The 25,862-nt window shown below is 30.4% G+C and overlaps 2 non-coding genes and 1 pseudogene across 2 annotated transcripts; 2 read left to right on the plus strand and 1 right to left on the minus strand.

Annotated features, from left to right (window-relative positions):
- Positions 1-974: 974 nt before the first annotated feature.
- On the minus strand, positions 975-1,081 carry LOC133036382 (small nucleolar RNA R71). The gene has a single exon (XR_009687041.1). It is a non-coding gene; the product is annotated as a small nucleolar RNA R71 (small nucleolar RNA).
- Positions 1,082-6,678: 5,597 nt separating this feature from the next.
- Positions 6,679-11,124, plus strand: LOC133035481 (putative pentatricopeptide repeat-containing protein At1g74580; annotated as a pseudogene).
- Positions 11,125-11,798: 674 nt separating this feature from the next.
- Positions 11,799-11,879, plus strand: TRNAL-CAG (transfer RNA leucine (anticodon CAG)). Its single transcript has one exon. It is a non-coding gene; the product is annotated as a tRNA-Leu (tRNA).
- Positions 11,880-25,862: the final 13,983 nt, after the last annotated feature.

The following is a 25,862-nucleotide window of genomic DNA, read 5'->3' on the forward strand; positions in this document are numbered from 1 at the left end:
AAGGATAGCAATTAGACATTAACATTGGTAACTTAACAACAGGATTCGTCTCCCTATTTTCTTATCTTCATTAATCTTCCTTTGTTATTTTTAATTTTCTGAATCGTCTTATTTAAAGTATTCTTTTGCCAGATAGAATCAATAGTATAATTTAGTAGTAATTAGTCCAATTCCCTGTGGTTCGACCTCACCTGTGTGAGTTTACTACTTGATTGCGTATACTTGCGTAGTGATTATAAATTTTCGTAACAAGTTTTTGGCGCCGTTGCCGGGGAATTGTATAAAGATTAATATTACCCAAAATTATACTAACTTCTACTTTGGTATATTTTCTCTTGCTGATTTTCTAACCTTTTTCTTGCAATATTTTCTTGATCTATTTCAGGAATCCTAAGTGTATGCGCCGTCAAGGACAAGCAGTCATATTACCAGTTGATCCTGAAATCGAGAAAACTTGCAGGAGGAATTGAAAGAACAAGAGGCAAGAAAGAGTTTCAGCAACTGCTGAAACATCAGAAATCATGGCTGCCAATGTGAACAATAATGCTGGAAACAATGGGGGTAATAACGGTAATAATGGAGGCGCCGTGGAAGATCAAGCTAATGGCCGTAGCTTGAGAGATTACATTCTCCCTACTCTGACGGGAGTGCAGTCATGTATCAGGCCACCGGCAGTGGATGCAAACAACTTTGAGATTAAACCTGCCATCCTTCAAATGGTGCAGTCTTCAGTTCAGTTTGGTGGCCTCCCTTCTGAAGATCCTAATCTGCATCTCTCGAACTTCATGGAACTTTGTGAGACTTTTAAAGTCAATGGAGCTAGTGATGATGCCATTCGTTTGAGATTGTTTCCATTCTCACTTAGAGAAAGAGCCAAGAGTTGGTTAATCTCCTTGCCACCAAATTCCATAGCAACATGGACAGACGTAGCAACTAAATTTTTGTCTAAGTTCTTTCCCCCAGCAAAGTCTGCTAAGCTGCGAGGAGAGATCAACAATTTCTGTCAACAAGAGAATGAGTCTCTCTATGAGTCTTGGGAGAGGTTCAAGGACTTAATCAGAAAGTGTCCTCATCATGGTATTGAGAAGTGGATGCTGGTTCATAATTTCTATAACGGGTTGGTTGGTAATACTAGAACTCTAATAGATGCAGCAGCTGGTGGAGCCTTTATGAGAAAGAGTGCTAATGAGGCTTATGATCTATTGGAGGAGATGGCTCTAAACAATCAGCAGTGGCCAACTGAAAGGAGTCAAACTAAGAAGGTAGCTGGTGTGCTAGAGGTGGATGCCATTACAAAGCTGACAGCTCAGGTTGAGACCCTAACAAAGCTGATCGCAGTGCAAGCCAAACAAGCTCAAGTGGTTTGTGAGATATGTGGAGGTCCCCATCACTTTTCTGAGTGTCAGGCAGATGTGGATGATTTGCCAATGAATCAAGCAAAAGCCATTGGAAACTATTCCCAAAACAATAATTATGGGCACAACCAACATGGGTTCTACCAGCAGAGAAACCAGCCCCAACAAAACCAACAACAGCTGCGACAACAAAGTTCTAGTGGAGGCTCCACTATCCAAGCTGATTTATTGCTCCAATTCATGATGGAAACTAGAGCCTCTATTAAAACTCTAGAAACTCAAATGGAACAATTGGCTACTCAAGTGGAAAAACAAGCTCAAGGAAATTCGCCTAGCACTAATGATGCAAAAGGAAAAGAGCAATGTAAAGCAATTTCCTTAAGGAGTGGAAAGAAATATGATGGGCCTGAGATGATACAATCAGTGGATGAAGAGATTAAAGTTCAAACAACACCAACTCAAGCATCATCAGATAAGAAGATTACTGATAGTCCAGCACCACCACAGCAGTCTCCACCAATCAGTATTGATCATCATGTGAAAATACCCTATCCTCAGAGACTCCGAAAGACCAATCTAGACAAGCAGTTCACAAAATTTCTAGAGGTCTTTAAAAGACTACACATCAACATTCCTTTTGCTGAAGCCTTGGAACAAATGCCCCGTTATGTGAAGTTCATGAAGGAGATATTGTCTAAGAAGAGAAAATTGGAGGACTATGAAACAGTGGCATTAACTGAGGAGTGTAGCGCCATTTTGCAAAAGAAACTACCGCCCAAGCTTAAAGATCCGGGTAGTTTCGATATTCCATGCTCTATAGGGGGTTCGGTGGAAACTAAAGCTCTATGTGATCTGGGAGCAAGCATTAATCTAATGCCCTTGTCTCTCTTCAAAAGGCTAGGATTGGGAAAAGCAAAGCCTACAACAGTGACTTTACAACTGGCGGATCGTTCTTTGACTCATCCTCGTGGGATAATTGAAGATGTACTGGTGAAGGTTGGTAAGTTTATCTTCCCTGCTGATTTCCTAATTCTTGATATGGAGGAAGATTCAACTATTCCCATTATTTTGGGAAGACCATTCTTAGCCACGGGTCGAGCACTAATAGATGTTCAAAAGGGGGAGTTAAAGTTGCGAGTGCAAGATGAAGAGGTCAATTTTAATGTTTTTACCCCAACCGACATTCCTACCTGTTGCAAGATTGAGATGGTGAAGGATTCTTTTGTTAAAGATGATAAGAAGAGAGCAAAGCCTAAAGAGAGACTTCGAACGATTCGGCGTCGTTGTAAAAGATTCATGTGTGGTAATTTTAAAAGTGAACTTACTCTTGTGCAAAATTCTAAAATTAGCAACATTGGAGGTCAATTTTCTTCATTTGGTACAAGGACCCTATTGGATGCAAGAGGTGGACTTGATCCAATTTGAAGCAGTATTGAGGCCAAACCCCTTCTGATGGGGTTTCAGGTAAGTCCTTCTCACCTTTAGTATAATAACACATTGGGGACAATGTGAATCTTTAGTTTGGGGGGAGGGATTTAAAAATTTTATTTTCTGCATTTTTAATTTTCTGCTTTAGTTTTCTGTTTTAGTTAGGAATGGCAATAAGATAAAAGATAACTGTGTCTTTCTTTGTTTAATGTAATGTGCTCTAAAATTGCAAAATAACTGTGTGCTTAATTCTCTTAACTCTTTGGATTAGTTTGGATGCTTAGAAACATGGGTAAGAATGCAATTTGACGATCTGTGAAATATGTTATAATTGTTTTACTATGGTTTGTGGTAAGATTGACAGGATAGCTTAGAACTTGCATGTCTTATTCTTTTGAGGCGAAATCCTTGACAACATTCAATAGGAATATGATTTAGGCATTTGTTGGATAGTTTGAGCCTTTCAAGCCTACCATGAAATGATTATCCTTAGTTAACCCTCTTGAGCCTAAACTTGTTTTATTCTTCACCTGTTGAATCGAAATATGTATCCACACTGTTAAATTTTGTCCTCACTATTTTATCAATGATACCATAAGCTATATAATTAGTTTGGGGGAGCAAAATGCATGGTGTGAGAGAAGATAGAAAAAAAAACGTGCAAGATTGAGAAAAAAAAATATAAGTTGTAAGATCAATATCACTGAAAAAGAATATATTGAAAAAAAATATATATATGATTCAAGAAAGATAATAAAATTCAGTGATGTTGGGAAAAGAAAAAAAAAATTCTCAATCTTGGTTAGTTGTGGGAACATTTTGGAAAATTTGAAATTAGAAGAAGCTTGTGGGTTATTTTTGTGCTTATGATATCTTTAGCCAAAATTGTTTTTCATTTTCCAAATATCTAAGCCATACTTTATAAACCTCAAAAAGCCCTATTGATTCTGAAAGGATGTTGTCAACATTAGTGGAGAGAGGTAAGCATGCAAGCATATGAGTTATCGGGTAGTGGAATGGTTGGAAAGAGTAAAACCATTATAACATTGTTTCGATTGTGAAGTCATCTTGTGTTTGTGCAGCATGTGAAAAACTGAGCATCTAAATTAATTGTTAGAGTTGGTGGAATTAAAATTCTAGTTTGAGTAATGGAAGAGAACAGTACATGAGCAGTAGTGTTGTGATTATCTTATAGCGTAGTTAGTAGATTAGTAGTTAGTAGCATTTATCTTACTCGAGCGCGAGTAAGAATCTAGTTTGGGGGAAATTGTTAGGCTAATTTTAGTCTAAGTTTTGGGTCTTATTTTCGGTTAGTTTTCACTCTTTGTTTCTAGTTTTAGGACTATATTACGCTTGATTCTTTTGTTTCAGGTCCTCGGGTGTTTAAAGAAAGTATGTACAAGAATTGAGGAAAAGTGGTGAAAGAATCGAGAAGAAAAACCAAAAATTGTGTCGCTGCCTGTTCCAGTCGCGACGGGAAACATGCCAGTCGCGACGGGAACTGGCAGAGAAATTTTTAAGAAATCGAAGTTCAACCCCGTCGTGACGGGGGCATTGCCAGTCGCGACGGGGACCCAGTGACGGGATTTTTGGGCAGTTTCGTAATTTTACGAATTTTAAAGATGAGAATTGGTTTAAATAGAGGGAGTTCGTGAAAATTAGGGTTTATTCAGAATTGGAACCCTAGAAACAAAGGAGGAGGCTAGAAGAGCGGCTTGTGGCGACCCGGATCAATTGCTTCAACTAGTTCTTTCTCTTCTCTTTAATTTTTCTATGTTCTTTTCTATTTCAATGTTAATTATGGATTTGATTATGGATGTTTTGAACTAAACTCCTATTTAGGGAGAATGATGAATGTTGTTTAAGTTTTTCCTAGTTAATGAATAATTGCCATTCCTCCATCTTGATTGTGAACACTATTCATATTTGTGTTTAATTTCCATGTGCAAGATTGATCACCTTTTACATGTTTTATGATCTCAATTCGAAATCTGAAAAGTGAGAATTGAGAATGCTAAAATTGGATAGTCTAGGTTTTGATGTGAAACGAAAGTATTTACATAGCCTTTGTGACATTTAGATTATTGCTTAATGCTGATTTCATGTTAGTTTAATTAAGAGATTAATTAGAGAGCATGAGATTTAGAACCTAGAAGATCTGAAAAGAGCTAGGTTAATTCATAATCTGTCATTCACTTCAAGAGAAGGATAGCAATTAGACATTAACATTGGTAACTTAACAACAGGATTCGTCTCCCTATTTTCTTATCTTGATTAATCTTCCTTTGTTATTTTTAATTTTCTGAATCGTCTTATTTAAAGTATTCTTTTGCCAGATAGAATCAATAGTATAATTTAGTAGTAATTAGTCCAATTCCCTGTGGTTCGACCTCACCTGTGTGAGTTTATTACTTGATTGCGTATACTTGCGTAGTGATTATAAATTTTCGTAACAGCTTGAAATTGAGAAGTTGAAACACTTTGGTTAGAGTTGTGGGGATCTACGTAGCCTCTTCTCTGTAAATACTCATCAGTTACAGATTTTCTAGCCTCCTGTCCAATAATATTCTGCAGCAGAAATTGGAGATGTTTCAAACTTCTTATAGCTTGGAAAAAGGAAAAATGTACACTGACCTGACCATTGTTGTGCACAGAACTACATGGAATGTCAACCAATGCTAGCACATTCAAATAATACATGATCACTTTCTCCTCATATGCTTAACTTGTGTCTAATACAAGAATGTGATCAAACAAACTATAATTTCACATTAAAAGGTGAAGAGGAATCCATTAAGGTCAAGGAAAGGATACTCAACTCATATCTTTGCTTTGTCGAAACTCATTCAACTACACAACACCCAACAACAATGGCAACCTAGAGGCAAAACTCAAACAAAATTGAATGCATGAAAAACAAATTAAATAAACTCATTTCAACAACAATTCAATCGTGCATGGTTGTATCGTAATATTTCAATAACCAAGAACTATCAATGCCTAAGTAATGAAATTTAACAAATCTCAGCCATGAAAATTCAATTCAAAGATTCTGCGCTATAAACTAGATTTCAGGAACCAGTTTGGATGGAAAGAAAGCGAGAGAAAAAAAAAAGTGGGAAATTACGTCGAGATATTCTTTGGCGTCTTGAGGATCAGCGAGCTCATAGTAGGAGACTAAACCCGAAATCATATCCGAGTCCAAAGCCATACCCGTTTCCATCTTTTGGCATAGATCGATCAACGAATACTGCAACCATTGTCCCGTCGATTCTGTCATGTTTTCTCCTCCGCGAATCGAAAAACACTTCCTCTGCTATTATGGCCTAAGTTTCCATGGGCTTTTGGCAACGAAGCGATCGGTAATATTCAGCTAAGAAAAAAAAAGAAGGGACTCGTGATTTCATACGTCGCGGTACTACATAATCACCATGCAGCTGCATTTTTCATTTGCCACGTAACAAAGATAATCATAGTTGATGACGTGGAATTATATAAGTAGCTAGTGTATTGTGGTGTTCATGAACTCACTGCAGAGAAGCCCCTTACAGTTTATGTCTCTTCAAACCCTAGACAAGTTTTAATATCCCCAAATTGAGTTAACGACATTGCGTTCTCAGGTGTAATGCTTTACTCTTTTGAGAAAATTTTCATTTTTATCATCAGGATTGGTGACAATGAGATGTTTAGTTCCAGTTCCGCTTAGGTTTTCCAAACACATGTATAATTCTCAGCTGGTGATAATATTTTTGTCTTTGTATTAGTGTTGCAGCTTACAAAGAGAAAAATTTATGTGCCTTTTAAGTATGAAGCATACCATTTTCTATTTTAATGTACCTCTAGAACCTTGAAGTTGCTGAAGATTTGATAGGGAAAGGGTTAAATTTTTCTGGGCTTTAGAGTTTATTAGTGATTATAGTACAGATTTTGAAATGGGTTATGCTTCTTTACTTCCCAAACATGTTGCCTCTGTGGTAAAGTACCAAAGGGATCCACTGAAAGCACTTGAAATGTTCAACTCAGTGAAAAGGGAAGATGGATTTAAGCATACTTTTCTTACTTACAAATGTATGGTTGATAAGCTTGGCTTTCATGGGGAGTTTGAAGCTATGGAACGGTTACTCTTAGAGATGAGAATGAACGTGGATAATGGTTTACTCGAAGGAGTGTATATTGGAGCCATGAGAAACTATGGAAGAACAGGTAAGGTTCAAGAAGCTGTTAATATTTTCGAGAGGATGGATTTTTATAATTGTGAACCTTCAGTGCAGTCTTATAATGCAGTCATGAATTTACTCATTGAGGCTGGATATTTTAATCAAGCCCACAAAGTGTATATGAGGATGAAAGATAAAGGAATCGAACCAGATGTATATACTTATACAATTAGGATCAAGTCATTCTGTAGGACTAATAGGCCTTATGCTGCATTGAGGCTTCTCAATAACATGCCTTCCCCGGGTTGTGAGTTTAATGCAGTTGCATGTTGTACGGTCATCAGTGGATTTTATAAAGAAGACTTTTGTGCTGAGGCTTATGAATTATTTGTGAACATGCTTTCTCAAGGTTTCTGTCCAAATATTACAACATTCAATAAGCTTATACATACTTTTGCTAAGAAAGGGGATGTTCGAGAGAGTGAAAAACTTTTTAACAAGGTTTATAAGAGGGGGGTATCTCCAAATTTGTTTACATTCAATATTTTCATTCAAGGACTTTGCTAAAAAGGTTAGTGAAGCTATCAGATTTTTAGATGGAGTAAAGAGGGAAGGCCTAACTCCTGATGTTGTTACATATAATACATTGATTTGTGGTTTGTGTAAAAAGTCTGAGGTTGATAAAGCTGAGTGCTATCTTCATACAATGGTGAATGATGGACTTGAACTTGATTGATTTACCTACAACACTATCATTGATGGATATTGCAAACAGGGTAAGATCCAAGATGCAGATAATCTTCTGAAAGATGCAACTTATAAGGGCTTTGTGCCTGATGAGTTCACATATTGCTCATTAATCAATGGTTTGTGGCAGGAGGGTGATATAGACCGTTCCATGGATGTATTTCCTGAGGCTTTGGGAAAGGGCTAAAAGCCAAGTATTGTTTTGTATAATACTGTGATCAGAGGGTTGTCTCAGCACGGGCTTATTTTGCAAGCCTTGCAGCTGATGAATGATATGTCAGAAAATGTCTGTAACCCTGATATATGGACTTTTAATTTAGTTATAAATGGGTTGTGCAAGATGGGGTGTGTTTCTGATGCAAGTAAACTTATGAATGATGCTATTTCTAAAGGTTGTCTTCATGATGTTTTTACCTTTAATACATTGATTGATGGTTACTGTAAACAGTTGAATTTGGATGATGCCATTGAGGGAGTAAGTAGCATGTGGAGTCATGGTGTTACACCTGATGTGATAGCATATAACACTCTATTGAATGGTCTTTGCAAGGCTGCAAGGAACGAAGATGTGATGGAAATGTTTAGAGCAATGTTGGGGAAAGGATGTGCCCCTAACATCATTATGTACAACATACTTGTAGAAAGCCTTTGCAAAGCTCGGAAAATAAGTGAAGCACTGGACTTGCTTGATGAAATTCAAGATAAGGGATTAGCCCTAGATATTGTTTACTTTGGTACATTGATTAATGGTCTCTGCGATAATGGGGATTTGGATGGAGCATACAAACTATTTAGAAGAGCTGAACAAGAATTTAAGGTTTCTCATACAACTTCATCGTATAATATTATGATCAATGCTTTCTGTGGAAAACTGAAGGTTGGCATGGCACAAAAGCTATTTAGTGAAATGGGTGAAAAAGGCACTGATCCAGACAGTTACACTTACCGAGTCATGATTGATGGATTCTTGAGAGTAGGTAATGTTGGGTTTTATGCCCTAAATAAAACTCTTTACAATCTGATTAGTTATCAATATAAGAAATTAGAAGTGATTGATGTTTGCATGAATTTTACATGCTAATGGTTTAATATGTTTAATATGTTTATTACATTCATACACACAAAATCAGTTAAATCCAGATCATATGTTTATTCACAATTACAGTATCGTCAACACAGTGGAATGTGATTGTGATCATATGAATCAAAAGTTTTGGTCCCTGTTTCATCAGTGTTATTGGATTTACACTAATGTGATAATCAGCGATGATGTATACTTACACTTGGAGTAAGTGTTATGTTCTTTCCAGGACATTAGTAAAGTATACTAGTTTCGAATGTATGGAGTATACATTGGACTGGACCGATATTGCAACTAAGTTAAGATATTACAAACTTACCGTTATACATATCTTTCCAAGTCAATATCAGTAGTTGATCTTAAGATTAAAAGAATCTAAATCCTGATATGCTTAGGCTCAACTCAGGAGTGCTATTCATGTTCTTTGATTTATTAGTTAAGCCTACTTTTGGGTCAGGGTGATACGTATATTTTGGGAACATGATAGTATGATTGAGTGGGAGTGCTGAACATAAATATGGAATCTATAGCTTCTACTGGTGTATAGAAGTCAAGTGATGATTCCCTTCGAGCTTAGCAAATAGAAGTAGATGGATGAGCTCTTGTTTAACTGACTAATAATTAGATCACTAAACACCATTTACAGGTAGCTAAGTGTTTTAAGGGGCAAAATACATTGAGGGGTGAGAACGGTAAAGAAATCCCATCTCGATGTAGATCATCTATATAGAGGATCTTTAAATCACAATAAGATTATAACAATGGTTAAATGAGATAGTATATTGATATCGTGGAACATACAATATGCTCTATATAAGTCTGAGAGTGCAATTCTAAGTTCTAAGAGTGGATTCAACGAAGAATTAATAAGTAAGAATTTACTTGGTAAATTTGGTTCACTTATTGGAAGCTCAGCATATAGATCCATGGTCCCCATTCTAGTTGAGAATATTCTGCTTGTAAGACTCATTAATTGATTCGTGATTGATCAATTATAATTCTAAAGTTAGACTATGTCTAATTTTATGAATTTTCACTAAGCAGGGGTGAAATTGTAAAGAAAAGAGTTTTCTAGGTTTATTTATTTATTAATGGAATTTATATGTCTAATTAATAATTAAATTAAATGTCAATATTATTTAATAATCTATTTTAGTTATTAAATAATTAGTTTTGGCATTTAAAAGGTTAGAATTGGAAAATTGGCGTTTTTGAGAAAATAGAGATAAAATTTGATAAAATTGCAATATTAAGTGAGGCCCATTACAACACCATGGCCGGCCACTTAAGTTGATTTTTCAAATTAATATTTTCATTATTTTAATGCCAAATAATTCTAAACCTAAACCTAGTAGTTGCCTATAAATAGAAAGTGATGGCTCAGTCAAATACACATCTTTGAATAACCTTTTCTGACAGAAATTTCTCTCTTCAGAAAACTGAGCCTTCCCCACTTTCTACACCTTGGCCGAAACCCTCTCTCTTTTCTTCTTCATCTTTTTCGTGACCCCAGTGAAAGAGTAAGTGCCCACACACAGCAAGCAGTAACTCAATCATAGATTGGAAGACTGTGAAGGATCAAAACTTGAAGAAGAAGGACATTCGGGCTCAGATCTTGATTATACTCTGCTACAGAAAGGAATCACGGGTTAGAGATCTAAGTGGAAGGAGACATTAATTCCACTGCATCAATGTAAGGTTTTCTTAACTTTATATGTGTTTAATTTATCGTTTTAGAAAGTTCTTATTTAGGATGTTTAAACAACATACTTGTGAGTAAATCTAAGATCCTGGTAAAATAATTTCCAACAGGTAATACTGACTTTGGTTATGATTTCCTTATTGAAAAGATTGAGAAGGGATTTCTTTCCCTGCTAATGACATTTGGAAGGGTGCTGAATAGTCTTTGTGTGAAACATAGAATTCCTGAGGCTGTTGGCATCATCCGCCTTATGGTGCGCAAAGGAATTGTTCTGGAGGTTGTGGATACAATCTTTGAGGCTGATAAAAGGGAGATAGCAGCGCCAAAAATTCTTGTGGAAGATTTGCTGAAGAAGAATCATATAACTTAATTCTGTTTATGAAACTCTATATGACGAAATTAGAGATAAAAAGATACTGAAGAAAAGGCTTCCAATCAGGTCTTCTCATGCTATTAGTTGAAGCTTTAATTTTTAACTAGTGAATAACCAATTAAATAGATATATTATACATCTTTACAGTGTGCTTTGCGGAACACGAAACCAAAAGTTCAAAGTAAAAAGGCTGCAAGTGTAAAAGAGTTTTGGAGCTCCAGCTGTATTGAGAGGTTAGCTCTTGCTAAGCTCGGTGTACTTGTAGAGTGTAATTCTGCTTCTATGCCATCAAATCCTTATTGAGAAAAATCTATTTGTTAATAAGATTCAACCATAGTTACCCTCATTTTCCTTGAAAAGAAATGAAGAACGAAAAGAGCCTTATTATGGTACATACTAAACTTTCATTTTAGCAGGATTTATATGAGAGTAGCCTTGTATTGTATGACATGAGAAATCATAGAAATCATTTTAGTTGAAACGGATGAGAATGATTCTTTCAGTGATTCAACCCAGATTTAATAAAATTATTGGGAAGGAATGAAATAGCTCAAGGTTTTTTTCTTTTTTTTTTTCTCTCAATCTCTTGTGTAATTAGAGAAAAATATAAATGGGACAATGGGTTGGGATGTAACTCCACTTTATTGACATTTTTTGGAAGATGGATAATTATCTTCTAGTTTCTGTTATTCTTTCTTTACCTTGAAAATTTTTAATCCGGATTTATATTAAATCTCAAGGCCTCAAGGCTATAAAAATGAACTCTTGAATGTTTATTATAAATTGCATTCATTTCAGTCATTCAACATGTGGTGCATTAAAAAAAAAAAAAATCAGCAAATTCTTAGATGAGAGATTATATGATGGAGTTTGGAAGGAGGAAGCATTGAAGTGATAAGTGAATGTGAATGGTTTTATATATGTTTATAATAATAATATAATGAATGAGTATGCAGTCAAGATGGCCGAGTTGGTCTAAGGCGCCAGTTTCAGGTACTGGTCCGAAAGGGCATGGGTTCGAATCCCATTCTTGACATTTCATTTTATATTTTCAGCAATTAGTGGTAGTGATTGATTCTATAATATTTTATTTAATGGGGTAATCAACGGTTGAAATGGTTTATAAAAACTTAGAATTTTGTGCAAAGTACGATTTCATAAGTGTTAAGTTGAGTAACAAATTAAGTATGTGTAATTGCACTTAGTAATAAAATAGCCCAGTTCTTTTTGTTTCTTTTCTAGTTCAAAAATTATATAAAAAAAAATAGTGAATTGAAATAATATTAATAATTCGTCAAAAAAACGTAGTCATTCAAATTTATTTGATTTAAAAAATAATTGTTTTTGAGAAATATTTGATATTAAAATTAATCTTTTTTTTTAACAAGAATTGATACTTTTTTGTTCTGCATATTAATTCTTATTATTTGATTATAATAAAAAAATCAATGTCTAGAATTTATAATTTTATTGAATATATATTAAAAAAATGTTATAAATTTATAGATATTTAGAAATACAAAAATTTATAATGCATTAATAATTATTATAATATTTTATGATATTTACTCTAAAATATTACTTCAATTAAATTGAGCTTTCAAATATTTGTCTGTTAAATATTTTTTTTTAAAACTATTTACAATATTAAATTATAAGACTTTGTTAAGTTTTATCACAAACCAAATATTATGAATAATGTATTATTATCATGTCAGTGTTACATATGTAATTTTTTGTAGAATAAAATCATTTCCTCATTAACAATTTATAAATAAAAATAAATTATTTTTTTTAATTACCGTCATGCCAATGACATCAACCATTTCAGTATTTTGTTAGCTACATGAAATAAAACTTAAAATAAATCCTATATTTCATGCGACTAACAAAATACTGATATGACTGATGTGTCATTCATATTAGGAGCGCACACCAATTGGTTTGGTGGAGTTATGGTATATTTTTACCAAACCAATATAAATATTGGGCTACAAATTTATAATTGTAACCCACCTAATTAAAAATTAGAAATAGTTTTACTCGCCCAATAATTTTGTTGGTTTGGTCGGGTTAATCCGTTTAAAATATTGTTTTTATAATGAATAGGTTAATATTACGTTCAATGCACGTATACTTATTCTTAGTTAGTATTTTCGTTATGTATATTTTTAGTAATATGATTAATTTTTTTAGATGTTATTCAATAAACAACATAATTTTTCATTAAAAAAATATTTAATTTAAATGCTATTTATAAAAAATAATAATATTCAAAATTTGTTGTTAATTAAAATTTTAGATTAACCATAATAATTATTAATTTTCTGAAAAATATCATACATTTTTTTTTTATTTATTTAAGAAAATAATAAAGAAAGACATGTATATATTTTTGGTTGTTAACGCAGATTTTCGTTAATCAAATATATAGCTTGTTTTGTAATAAATTTACTACAGAATTTAATAATAATAATAATAAACACCAGATATTTTATGTGGTTTTGTAGTTAAAATTTATATACTCCACGAGTCCATATTATTAGGGATAGTTATTTAAATACAAAGTATAATCTTAGTAAAAATAAACAATCGAATTTTCTCTTCTTTTTTTTTTTTTTGTCGTTCCTTTTCCCATAGATTCTATTCCTATTTATAGGTGTATAGGTTGGCATTTATTTTTATTGAGATCGATTCATTTTCAACTGCTCATGAAACATGGACATTCCCCACGTTTCATTTATTTGCACATGGGATAATATTTAACAACTACTCAACTGCTCCTTATCTTTATCCTTTAAACGACTATGCTGACAAAGAAGGTTGTTTCTCGTCGAATTTGAGTTATCTTTCTTATCTATCTTGAGAGAAAAAAAATAGTAAGTGTAGATACGCTTCATCTCGCAGTACCCTCCTATTGTAGTGATGATGCGAGAGATGACTATTACGTCGTGTAGAACACGAGATGATTGAGTGTAGTTATTTTCACCCTGCTCGTGTATGTGAGTCAACAGCTAGTAAGACCTTTCGTGTCTCGCCTTGTACATCTTTATTACTCTGTTTATCCCGTGGTGGACATATTGTCTCATAAACTAAATGAGCTAATAGTTATTATTCTTATCTCGCATATGCCTATGTAGTCAACAAGTTTGAATATTTTTATCAACTTTAATTAATTAGAATAAGTTAGTTAAATTATATTTAATAATGCAATTTAATTAATATATACTCTTTGAACTGATTCATATTCCTTTTGTAGGGTACGTGTCAGCTTCTGGTACATACCTAAATTTCGGGTATAACAATTGCCCAGTAAAAGTAATTTTTTAATTAAAAAGAACTTTTTCAATGATCCTAAGGGTATAATCGTATTTGCCTAATTCGAAAAATTGCATGCTTTGAGTTTCGGCAGTTCAAAACTTTGAGGCACGTCATTGAACATTTAATGCCCTGACTGTTCCTTTTCTAAATCATTCAACAAAATGACTTAATTCATTTTAATAAAATTGATCAAATGAACATTTTGCCCCTAAGGCTAAAAATCAATACAAATAACAATTATGGGAAATTTAATAAATTCACATCCACATACGTACTCATATCATCATATAATTAAATAAACTTTTCATGTTATTTTCCTAAGCACGTAACTCATAAATTTTGGACCCTGAACCAAATTCAAGCTAAAATACCTGATTGTGACTATACCGCATAAATTTATTAAAAATCACATGCAATAAAACAAAAATGAACATACTATATAATAATATATTCTATTACCACAATATATAATAAAATTACGATTTTTACTCTTGTCAAGTTAAAATTACAAAAATACCCATAACTCATAAATGTGGTCTTAAATGCAATAAATATCAAATAATTTGACACAGGGTCCCACCGTGTTAGGAGTTTGTTCTATATGTTAGACCCAGAGAATGTGCGCACCACCAAAAGGAAACTATATTTTTGTCCATCGCCATATTCTCTGACATTCTTTGTACTAACATGGTTGCGCATGATACCTGTCATCACCAAACTGTCCCCACTCGTATGAATGACTGTTATCTCGTGAATCGGGCCTCACCTAACAGGCCCAAAGTCAATATATATTGTATTTTGCTGCATCAATGGGCCAAGTTGATACATTAAAATCCTACTGGGTCTGGGTTCATCCATACCCGACTCTAGCCTATAAATAGAATGTTATTCCTTCATGCAAAAGGTTGGAAAATCATTTCCGCAATCAAAGGCTAAGAATTAGGCTCTTAAGCTATGGCAAGAACACTTGTGTAAGAATACTTTGAAGTTTTTCTAGCTCAATAATATTGACTCATAAACTAAACCCCATTAACGTCTCAACTACGTAAAAATCTTTCTTTCTTCTTTAAGCTTAATTTATTGTATAATCAATTTCTAAAAATCTTGATAAACAAAGAGATTCTCAACTCCCATATAACTTTTATTAAGATGAAATTACAAATTTAATGGATTTTTATATCATCTGTACAAAAATATAGTTTTCTTTTTCTTTTTTCAAAAGAAAAATTATTTTATTAATTTCAACAAAAAAAAGTTATATTATTGGGAAAATTCAAAAAAAAAAATTGAAAAAAAAATATGGAAAACCTAAATAAGAGTAACCAGGTACCCTTAAGGTAACCGGATGAGTAACCTATTACATTATATTACTTAAATCTTATTTTTTTAAAAAAAAAAAATCCAATAAAATAATTTTTTTTTTCACAAAAGTCATATTTTGCAAACGTATACCTCAAAAAAAATAAAAAATAAATAAAAATTCACTCTTTTATTAATATAAATTTTTGCAAGAAAAAGAAGAATTTTTAATTTTTTTTTAATGTTTTATTTACGATTTTACGACCTAAAATTACAAATTATGTTATCTATAAGTTTAAAAGAGTATTTATAAAAATACTCTTCTAAGGTTTTAAAATTACTAACATATACTTTCTCAGCAAAAAATAAGAAAACTAAAGAATCAATAATAAATCAACACTATGATAGCTATAAATAAATTATAAAGCAACAAAAAATAATCTCATGACAACGGTAATACAATTAGACATAAATTATAAAACAACTAAAAAACTATTTATTATTTTTATTGAAGATGTGCTTTTGTAAATAAAAAAATTCAAAGAGTTAAAGTAAAAAAAATATTATGTTTATGTATATACTTTCTCAGCAAAAAATAAGAAAACTAAAGAATCAATAATAAATCAACACTATGATAGCTATAAATAAATTATAAAGCAACAAAAAATAATCTCATGACAACAGTAATACAATTAGACATAAATTATAAAACAACTAAAAAACTATTTATTATTTTTATTGAAGATGTGCTTTTGTAAATAAAAAAATTCAAAGAGTTAAAGTAAAAAAAAATATTATGTTTATGTAGTTTTGTAATTAATTTTCAAATTTTTGATGTATTTTGTAAAGATTTCTAACCAAAAAAAATATGATTCTATGTATAAACAAACACAGAACCATGTAAAGCACCGAGTATGAGGTCTCAAGTCCCCTCTAAAATTTGTTAAATGATTAGTAACATTTTTTATTTTTATTTTTTTATGTAAGACCAATTATTTAAAAGAAAAAAAAAAATGTAATTTAATCTCCTTTAAAATCTAGAGATAGCTCCTTTCTGACTTCTTCCATGTATATAAATATGAGTTTATAAGATGGCTTGCTTAAGAAAAGAGTGTGCGTTTAATAATCAAGTTGTTACAAAATAAATGTATAAAAAATGTTAGCATATTTCCTCACAATTTATATTTACATATATATATATACTAGCAAAAAACTACGTGCATTAAATTTTATATTAAGTTTTTTCTATGTTATTTGAAAGTGAGATTATTATTGAATACTGAATGCAATATATTAGTGTTTAAGAAAGCTTAATGGTTGAAATATATTCTTAAGTTAATCCAAAAATAAATTAAAAATTGATGTTCCAATATTTAAAGAAACATTACTTAAATGGGGGCAAGATAAAAAGAAAATTAAAAGTCAATCTCTAAATTGTTGATAATTGAAGATAGCATTAGTCTAAAAAATGTAGATAAGAAAACTAATGATAGTCATTGGTGGATTTCAATCTTCAGTTTCTTTGATAGAGACAATAGTGTAATTTTTGTATTTTGCACTTTTCATTCTAGCCGGGTCCGCATATATCTGGATCATCCATTTTTTTCTTTGATAAATTGAATATGGTAGTGTCGACAAAGCGGCGGTGTTCCTGCAAACAGTGATGTATTTTCATTAAAGATGATTAGACATGGTGTGCATAATTTATTTAATTAAAAATCAACTTATGAAAGGCATGTAAAACTATTTTATTTTTAAAAAACTACACAAGGGTGTATTTATAGTGGTAGATTAAATGTATAGTTTACCTTTCATCAATTAAATATATCTCTTGAATTGTATGTAGTCCATAGGGAGTGTTGACTTCTTTTGGTGGGTTCATTTTGAGAGCAATAGCCAAAATATCTAATAAATTGAAATATTAAATAGTTAGTCAATGAGGAATATATATTTATGAAAATCAAATTGTAAATACCTATTGGTTTGCTGAATTCTTTAAGTGTATGCAGGTCGCTAAACATAATGAAATCATAGTTTGGTACTGATATCTGGTTGTCTTCTGTTTGGATTTCTTCGATTTCTATTCTTGAGTTCACTGTCCAAGAATATTTGTAGTCTCGCTTTTTATCGAAAGGTGGGGCTGCTTTTTTTACATAGGCGTTGCTGATGTAGTAAGTGTGGAACACTTCTAAAGTATTTTCTCTAGCATCAATTTCAGTGCCAAATATTACTGCTTCAACATCATTACCTTGTGTTCATTTTTAAGAAAAAAAAAATATATTTATGAAATAATAATCTGTTGCAGCGCGTTTATAGTCAGAATTCGGAAAATCTAGCATTTATTAGTAGAGTATTGACAATTTCAACGGTAAATAAACTAATTGTATACCTTTTTATCTGCTAACATAAGCTTTTGATATTTGAGTGGTGAACTCTTGCTTGTCCGCTTTCCAGATTTTTCTAACACTCTCATTTCAATCTTCCAACTTTCTGTAGTTGGAGTGATGTCCTTAATTGTTGTGTATATTGTAGCCATTTATTCACCTGTTTTCAAATAAAACAATAGATAGACAAAATAAAAAATACATTAATGACTACGTAATCAATAAAAAGAGTTATAAAATATAATCAATATCTTATTAATTATAATAATGCTGATCATCAATTAATATCTAAGATCAATAATTCAATTTTAAATCATTAATAATAACAATGACTAAATATCTAGAAAAATATATAGAGAATATATAAAGAATTAAACATCAATTAAAATATAATGAAAGGGAAGTAAGAAGTAGATCTGGCTTAATTTTATTGGGCTAGAAGGAAACTAATTAAGGCTAAAGTTTCACATTAATAAAAAAAACAGAAATTATAGAGATACATAAAAAAAATTGATTAACAATTAATTAATTATAAAACAAAATATGTAGTGAATCAATAAATGTGTACTCAGACTAAATAACTGTGAAAACACAATTTAAGATATTGTTATATTTAGTTTTTGATATCTCTTCTCCCTGAACAAATCAATTTTCGAATGCAGAATATTCTAAAGTATAATTGGAGGAACAAAGAACTCGGACTAAATAAATGTGAAAACACAATTTAAGGTATTGTTATATTTAGTTTTTGTTTTAGGTAAGGTATTTATGTTTTAGGTAATGTATTTCTTCAAAAAAAAAAAAGTAATGTATTTTTGTAAAACCAATACAATTTAAAGTATTGTATATTTATAATACCAATACAATTTATACAAATTAGATAACAATAAAGAAAGTGATAGAACTCATATCAATAATAATAAAAAAAGTCTAACCTGATTATAGAATTTGGGTTTCTTCTATCAGTGATTTTGTTTCATTAGTGGTTTGACAATTGGAGTACACTTGTCAACTTTATTCTTCTTAATTTGCTAGTGTTTTGTCAACTTCTTCTCCACACACCTTAAGTGTCAAATCTTTTGTTTACTTCTAAGCCTCCATCTTCGGCCACCTGCTTTTATTGATTGTAGCAATATATATAAACTAATATATATGTTATGTGGGATATATATAGTTATCATAGTTATCCTAGTTATCTAATAAGGTTTACAGCGTAAATAATATGATATATGATATATTTATATTTTTAAATTTTGATATATTTTTTTAAAAAATATTCAGTTGCAGTCAATATTTCAAACTTTTAAGTTAGATTTTTTTATAAAGGTTAAAATTAATCGATATGCATTATCAATTCACCGTGTATCTATTCTATATAAAATGTGACGAATTCTTGGTTTATGAGAAATTATTGGGTGATTTTTTTTTTAAATAAAAAAAAATTATTAATTATTTATCTAAATATTAAGAAAAGGGAAAAAAGCTGCAATCGTATACAATTCTTATTTAGCCATATTTTTTAAGAAGAAAAAGAAAAAACTGCAATCGTATACAGATTTTATTTGCCCATGTTTTATATATATGAAGCAGAAAATTTTTGCATCGCAATTACTTCTCTTGCCTTTTGTTCTGCAACATACAACGATTCAAAAAGCTTTGCAAAATTATCATTAATCTTAACATCCTAAAGCCCTTTCCCATCAGCTGCAAGAAGAAGAAGAAGAAAGAGGTTTGAATTGAAAGGGGAAAAGCTATTTTTGAGATTAATCCCGGTTGTTTTATTTTTGGGTTGTGATTCTCGAATATTTAATATCAGTTCAAATATTAATAGGATTTGTTTTATTATTATTTTATTAAATAAAAATTAAAAGTCACCCATAAATTTCTCATAAATCAATAATTTCAAGTACACTTTATATAATATATATATACTAGGTGATTGTTACGTGCCAAGCCACGTAGTGTTAGTTTTATTTAATATTTTAGTTTTTTATTTTAATTAATAATTAAAATAGTATAATTATTTGAACGATTTGTTTTATAAAAATAAAATATGTGTCAGTATATTTAGTAAGTAAAACATAGTTGTGTTATAATAATGTATGTTATTAATAGTAAAATGTACATTAATCTTCTAATTGAAAAAAGTTCTATTATCTCATTTCATATCTAATAATAGCTACACAACTATATATTTATAGACTTTCACATTCTTTGCAAATTACTAATAAGCACCAATAATATTTTCATATTCTAATATTTTTCAACCTTCTCCTCTTGGTGGTAAAATTAAAAATAAAACTAAAAATAAGCTCAAACATATAAGGTAAATACTAATTACAGCCCATTTCATCTTTTTTTTTATTATTTTTTTAAGCCCAAGCCCAAAAATCTCTAAGCCAACACAATCAATCTTCTTTTATATTATCTTTTCTAGATATTTTATCTATATTTTTCTTTCTTAAAAAATAAATAAAAAAATTATTAATATTCTCCCAAGATAGGTTTGTTAGAGAGATATGTGGTTAAGATGATTTTTTTAATTTAAAAAGAGATTATTAATATTTAAAAGATTGTTTATTTAAAAGATTGTTTAATTTTTTGGGTTTAATTATTGGGTTTATTTTTTAACGGGAGATCAAACCTAATCGTTAAATTTAACAGAATATTCTTTTATTTTTAAGTATATTCTGTTAAACCAAGAATGTTAAACTAAGAAATACCTTTAGATAGGCACTTTTAGTATATAAAGATATATATAATTTCTAGTTACGTATTCAAACTTAATCAATTGTGAAGTTAAAAATTACTATCCATTATTGACTAGAATATCACTAATTAAGTCATTCGGTAATTATATACCGCTTATATCACTATCATCGAATTTTTTAAAGGTACTAAAATTGATATTTAAATATTCGAGCATTTTTAATGATATTCTCTATTTTTTTCAACTAAAATAATTAAAAAATTAAAATAAATAAATCAGTTTTATTATTATTGCTTCAATCATAATCTCTACTATAATTCGTATTTAATTATTTTAATGATATTTTATAATTTAATTTGTCAAATTTAAATTAATTTTATAAAATAATAAAAAAGTAAAAAAAAAATTAATTAAAATACTATTAAAAAGGTTTAGCAGGAAAGTATGGAGCTCCATACATTTAGGGTTCATTTGGTACGCCGTATAAGAGTCATATTGTATTAAATAATAAATAACACTATATTTAGATAAAGCAATGTACTGTATTGATTATTACGACCAAACTTTTTAATATAATGTATATTGTATTATTTAATACATAATAAATGCTCTATATTAGCTTGTATTATAATATTTACAAAACATTCGGGGTCAACACTAATCTCCAACTCGAACTCAAACCTGGCTCCCGGACCCAAACCCAAACCCAAACCCAAACCCGGACCCGGACCCATACCCATAGACTCAGACCCGGACCCCAGAACCCGGACCCGGGACCCAGACCCGGACCCGGACACAAACCCGGACTCGAGACCCGAGACCTAGACTCGGACCCGAACCCAAACCTAGACCCGGACCTAGACCCGAGACCCAAATCCATACCTGGACCCGGATCCAGACTCGGACTCGTAACCCAGACCTAGGACCGGAACCATGGACCTAGACCCGAACCGGACCTGGACCGGGATTGGGACCCGATCTCGGACCCGAGACCCAGACCCGACCCGTAATTGGTGTTGGATCAAGTGTATTGAAAATAGATTATAATTTTACACAATATATTAATTCAAGTCAATACCAAATATAGTATTGTATTAAATAATACTAATACAATCCAACACAATACAATACAATACAATACAATCTAACCCAATACAATACAATATAACGTACCAAACGAAATTTTAGAGAGTTTCCTATCCATTCTCTATTATAGAGTATTTTTATTTATATGATTGAAGTTCATTTTTTTTTTTCAAGTTTCACTTTCTATTTTAGTTAAAAAAAAAATGTGCTTAGAGAGCATAAATCGAGATGTTTCAATTTTGATAGTAAGGATAGATAGCCCTTTTTCAAAGAAAGAGAGTGAAACTTGTCCTTAAACTTAAGGGTATATTTTACAAATTTGTGGAAGAAATTTGTAAATTACGCATCTAAATAACATTAATTAAATTATTGCACGTGATACACCTAAATCTATGATTGTTTGTACGCTATTCAAGAATGACTGAAAATTTTGAATGACTGAAAAATTCGCGTCAAAAAAAAATAAAAAAGAAAAAAAGAAAGACTGAAAAATTTGAATAGGACATGGATTTAAAGATATCAATCTTAGCTTAAAGTGTCAATGTCCCAATCAACATTTCTTCTTTTCATATAGCAGTTTGTGCGACATATGAGTTATTCATTCTGACCATTTCAAAAAATAAAATAAAAACTTTAAGTTGAATAAAATTTTATATTGATTACTAGGTTTAAACAACTCGAATATTACATCAATTGATATTTAAAAAAAAAAAAAAAATGTGGAATAAGAGGTGATATTCAATATTCAAATTTCAATCTATCATCCAGCCCTTAAAATAGATATGATGGATATTGTATATTCCAAATAGACTAAAAGCAAAAGATTCCCAAGATTAAGAAAAAGTTGAACGGGCTAAAGCTAAAATAACAATAAACAACTTATCAACTCTTACCAAATTCTCAGCAAAAAAAAAAAAAAAATTTCGATTTTATATACTTAAAAAATTAAAAAAATTTATTATTAAACCAAAACTCTAAATCCTAAAAAAAACTATGACATTTTTTTCAAAACCCTAAAAATATTCCCCTCACAATTCAAATCCATTCTCTCTCTGCATCATCTCTCTCTCTCTCTCTCTCTCTCATCCCAACCGCCCACCCTCACCACCACCTCCAACCTCCGACCTCCGACCCTCACCACCACCTCCGACCACCCGCACCAACACCCTCGACCCAGCCCCACTCTCTCGAACCACCCAAATGTCGCACCTCCTCAGCCCCAATCTCTCTTCCTCTCTCTGAAATCACAAAAAAAATAAAAAAAAAATAAAAAATTCCCCCAGGTCCGATGGTTGGACCATTGAGTCCGACCATCGGACCCATATATTTTTATTTTATTTTATTTTTTTGCGTTTTCAGAGAGAGGAAGAGAGACCCAGGTCCGACGGTCGGACCATGGGGTCCGATGGGTCCGATTTGGTCGGACCCCATGGTCCGACCATCGGACCTAGGGGATTTTTTTTTTTTTATTTTTTTTGCGATTTTAGAGAGAGGAAGAGAGAGTGGGGCTGAGGGGGTGCGACATTTGGGTGGTCCGAGAGAGTGGGGCTGGGTCGAGGGTGTTGGTGCGGGTGGTCGGAGGTGGTGGTGAGGGTCGGAGGTCGGAGGTCGGAGGTCGGAGGTGGTGGTGAGGGTGGGCGGTTGGGATGCGAGATAGAGAGAGAGAGAGATGATGCAGAGAGAGAATGGGTTTGAATTGTGAGGGGGGTATTTTTGGGGTTTTGAAAAAAAAAATCATAGTTTTTTTAGGGTTTAGGGTTTTGGTTTAATAATAATTTTTTTTTTAATTTTTTAAGTATATAAAATCAAATTTTCCAAAAAAAAAAAACTCTTAGCAAATTCGCTTTTCAAATTGTAAAGAGTCCTTAAAACTAGTCAGACATTATTTTGTCAATAACCAGCTAAAGAAATGAAAACTAATTAATAAACAATTATATTGAGAGATATGAAGCATGATATTTTAAAATTAATTTAAAAGTTATTTTTTTTTTCTTTTATTGATTCTCTTATTTATTTTTTTTTATTTGTGATTAAATTTATAAATATTAATTCATTAATTAATTAAAAACCTATACATCTATAATAAACCACTTTTTCAATTCAATTGATAAAAATAAATATACATACATATAATAAATAAAATTATTTTTCCTAATTTTTTATTATTTTTTATAATTTATTAATTAAATAATTTAAAATATTTACCATTTATAAAAAACCTTCGCCAAAGGTATAAGGTATTCAACAAATAATTAAACATATATATATAAGGAGGAGGTTTCAATAGTTACATTTTAATGTAACTATCAAAGTTACATTTTTTTTAGCATTAATTTTATTTTATTTTTTTGAAGAATTTTAGCCATTAGATTATTGTTGAATGGTTGTGATTAATTTAAAAATTAAATATAAATAAATAATAATTAACCTGTAACCTAATAGTCACCTAATAATTTATTTCCTTATAAAACTTTAATGAAGATTAATTATATTTTAAAATTAAATTAATTATAATTATTAATTAATTTTTCGTAATTTTTTATTGAATAAGGATCTGTTAGCAATTTTTCCTTGCCCTTAAATTATTATTTTTTTTATAATAAAATTTTTTATAGTAAAATTTTTTATAATTTAAAATTATACACATATAACTTTATAATTAAAATTTTATTATACTTATAACTTTAATTTAAAATTATTACACTTAATTATGTTATTTTTTTATTTAAATATTTTTAAAAAATAAAAAATAAAATAGGTTGAATGCATTTTCCAAAAAAAAATGGCTAAACTCTTCTATTTTTTTTTTATAAGAGTCATTTACTCAAAAAACCAAACGAGAGTCAAAAAATAAAGTCAAGCTCAAAAACGAAGCAACCTGATCAAACTCGAATAGAAAAACTCATACTTAATTCTTCTAGTTATAACAATAATTTAATATCAATTAAAAATAATTAATGATTTAAAAATTTATTATACAAGAAGAGAATTCTAATTTGTGTAAAAATAAGTCTAATTTTTGTAAAAAAAAAAATAAATAAATTTTCATTGTAAATATTATAATTAAATGGCTTAACTGTTAAAATAATTATAGTAAGAATTTGTATAAAAATTATTTATAAATATTAATTGCTAAAAGAAATCTTGTTAACTTAAATATTCATTAATTATTTTAAGAAAATAATTAATTATAATTAATTGATTCTAAAAAAGGAAGATTTACCTACTGTTAATCTACTATTACAGGTAAAACAGAAATGTAACCATGGTGGTTACAATAAAAATATAACCATGGGTGATTACTCAATGGTTACATTTTTATTGTAACCATCATGATTACATTTTTCTTTTATTTATAATAGAAGGTTACTAATAGGTAAAACTTCTTTTTTTAGAATCAATTAATTATAATTAATTATGTTCTTAAAATAATTATTTGAATATTTAACAAGATCATTTTTAGCAATTAATAGTTCTAAATAATTTTTTTTATATAAATACGTACTCTAATTATGTTAACTGTTAAGCCATTTAATAATAATATTTACAATAAAACTTTATTTTTGTTTTACAAAAATGAGACTTCTTTTTACACAAATTAGAATTCTCTTCTTGTATAATAAATTTTTTAATAATTAATTATTTTTAAATGATATGAAATTATTTTTTTAATAACTAGAAGAACTAAGTATAAGTTTTTCTATTTGAGTTTGAGGTTACTTCGTAAAGTGGGGGAGCTTGATTTTGTTTTTTTTTGACTCTAGTTTGGTTTTCTGAGTAAATATCTCCTTATAAAAAAATGAATAATTAGCAATTTTTCCCACTGAACTTTCGACAATATTAATTTTGGCCCTTAAAATATACGGCTTGTTAAAAATCCCCCTTGAACTTTTACACATACAGAAATTTAGTCCTTCTGTTAGGTTCCGTCTCATTATTCCGTTTAAATGCTGACGTGTCTTTTTAAATTAGTAACTTTGCTCCCTAAATTTTGACAACTACCAAATTGTACCCCTCAGAATAAAAATGAAAAAAATTCAACATTTTTTTTTTCTAGTAAATCTCAAAAAATTAACGTAGATCTTAAGAAAAGGTTATTTTGAATGATTACAAAATTAAAAAATAAACTAAATTTTAAAACTAATTAAGCCATTTAAAAAATTCATTTAGATATTTAAAAAAATATTAAAATTTAATTTTTATAAAAATTAATTTTTAC

Source organism: Cannabis sativa, chromosome 3, assembly GCF_029168945.1.
Source record: "Cannabis sativa cultivar Pink pepper isolate KNU-18-1 chromosome 3, ASM2916894v1, whole genome shotgun sequence".
In the NCBI taxonomy this organism is placed as follows: domain Eukaryota; kingdom Viridiplantae; phylum Streptophyta; class Magnoliopsida; order Rosales; family Cannabaceae; genus Cannabis; species Cannabis sativa.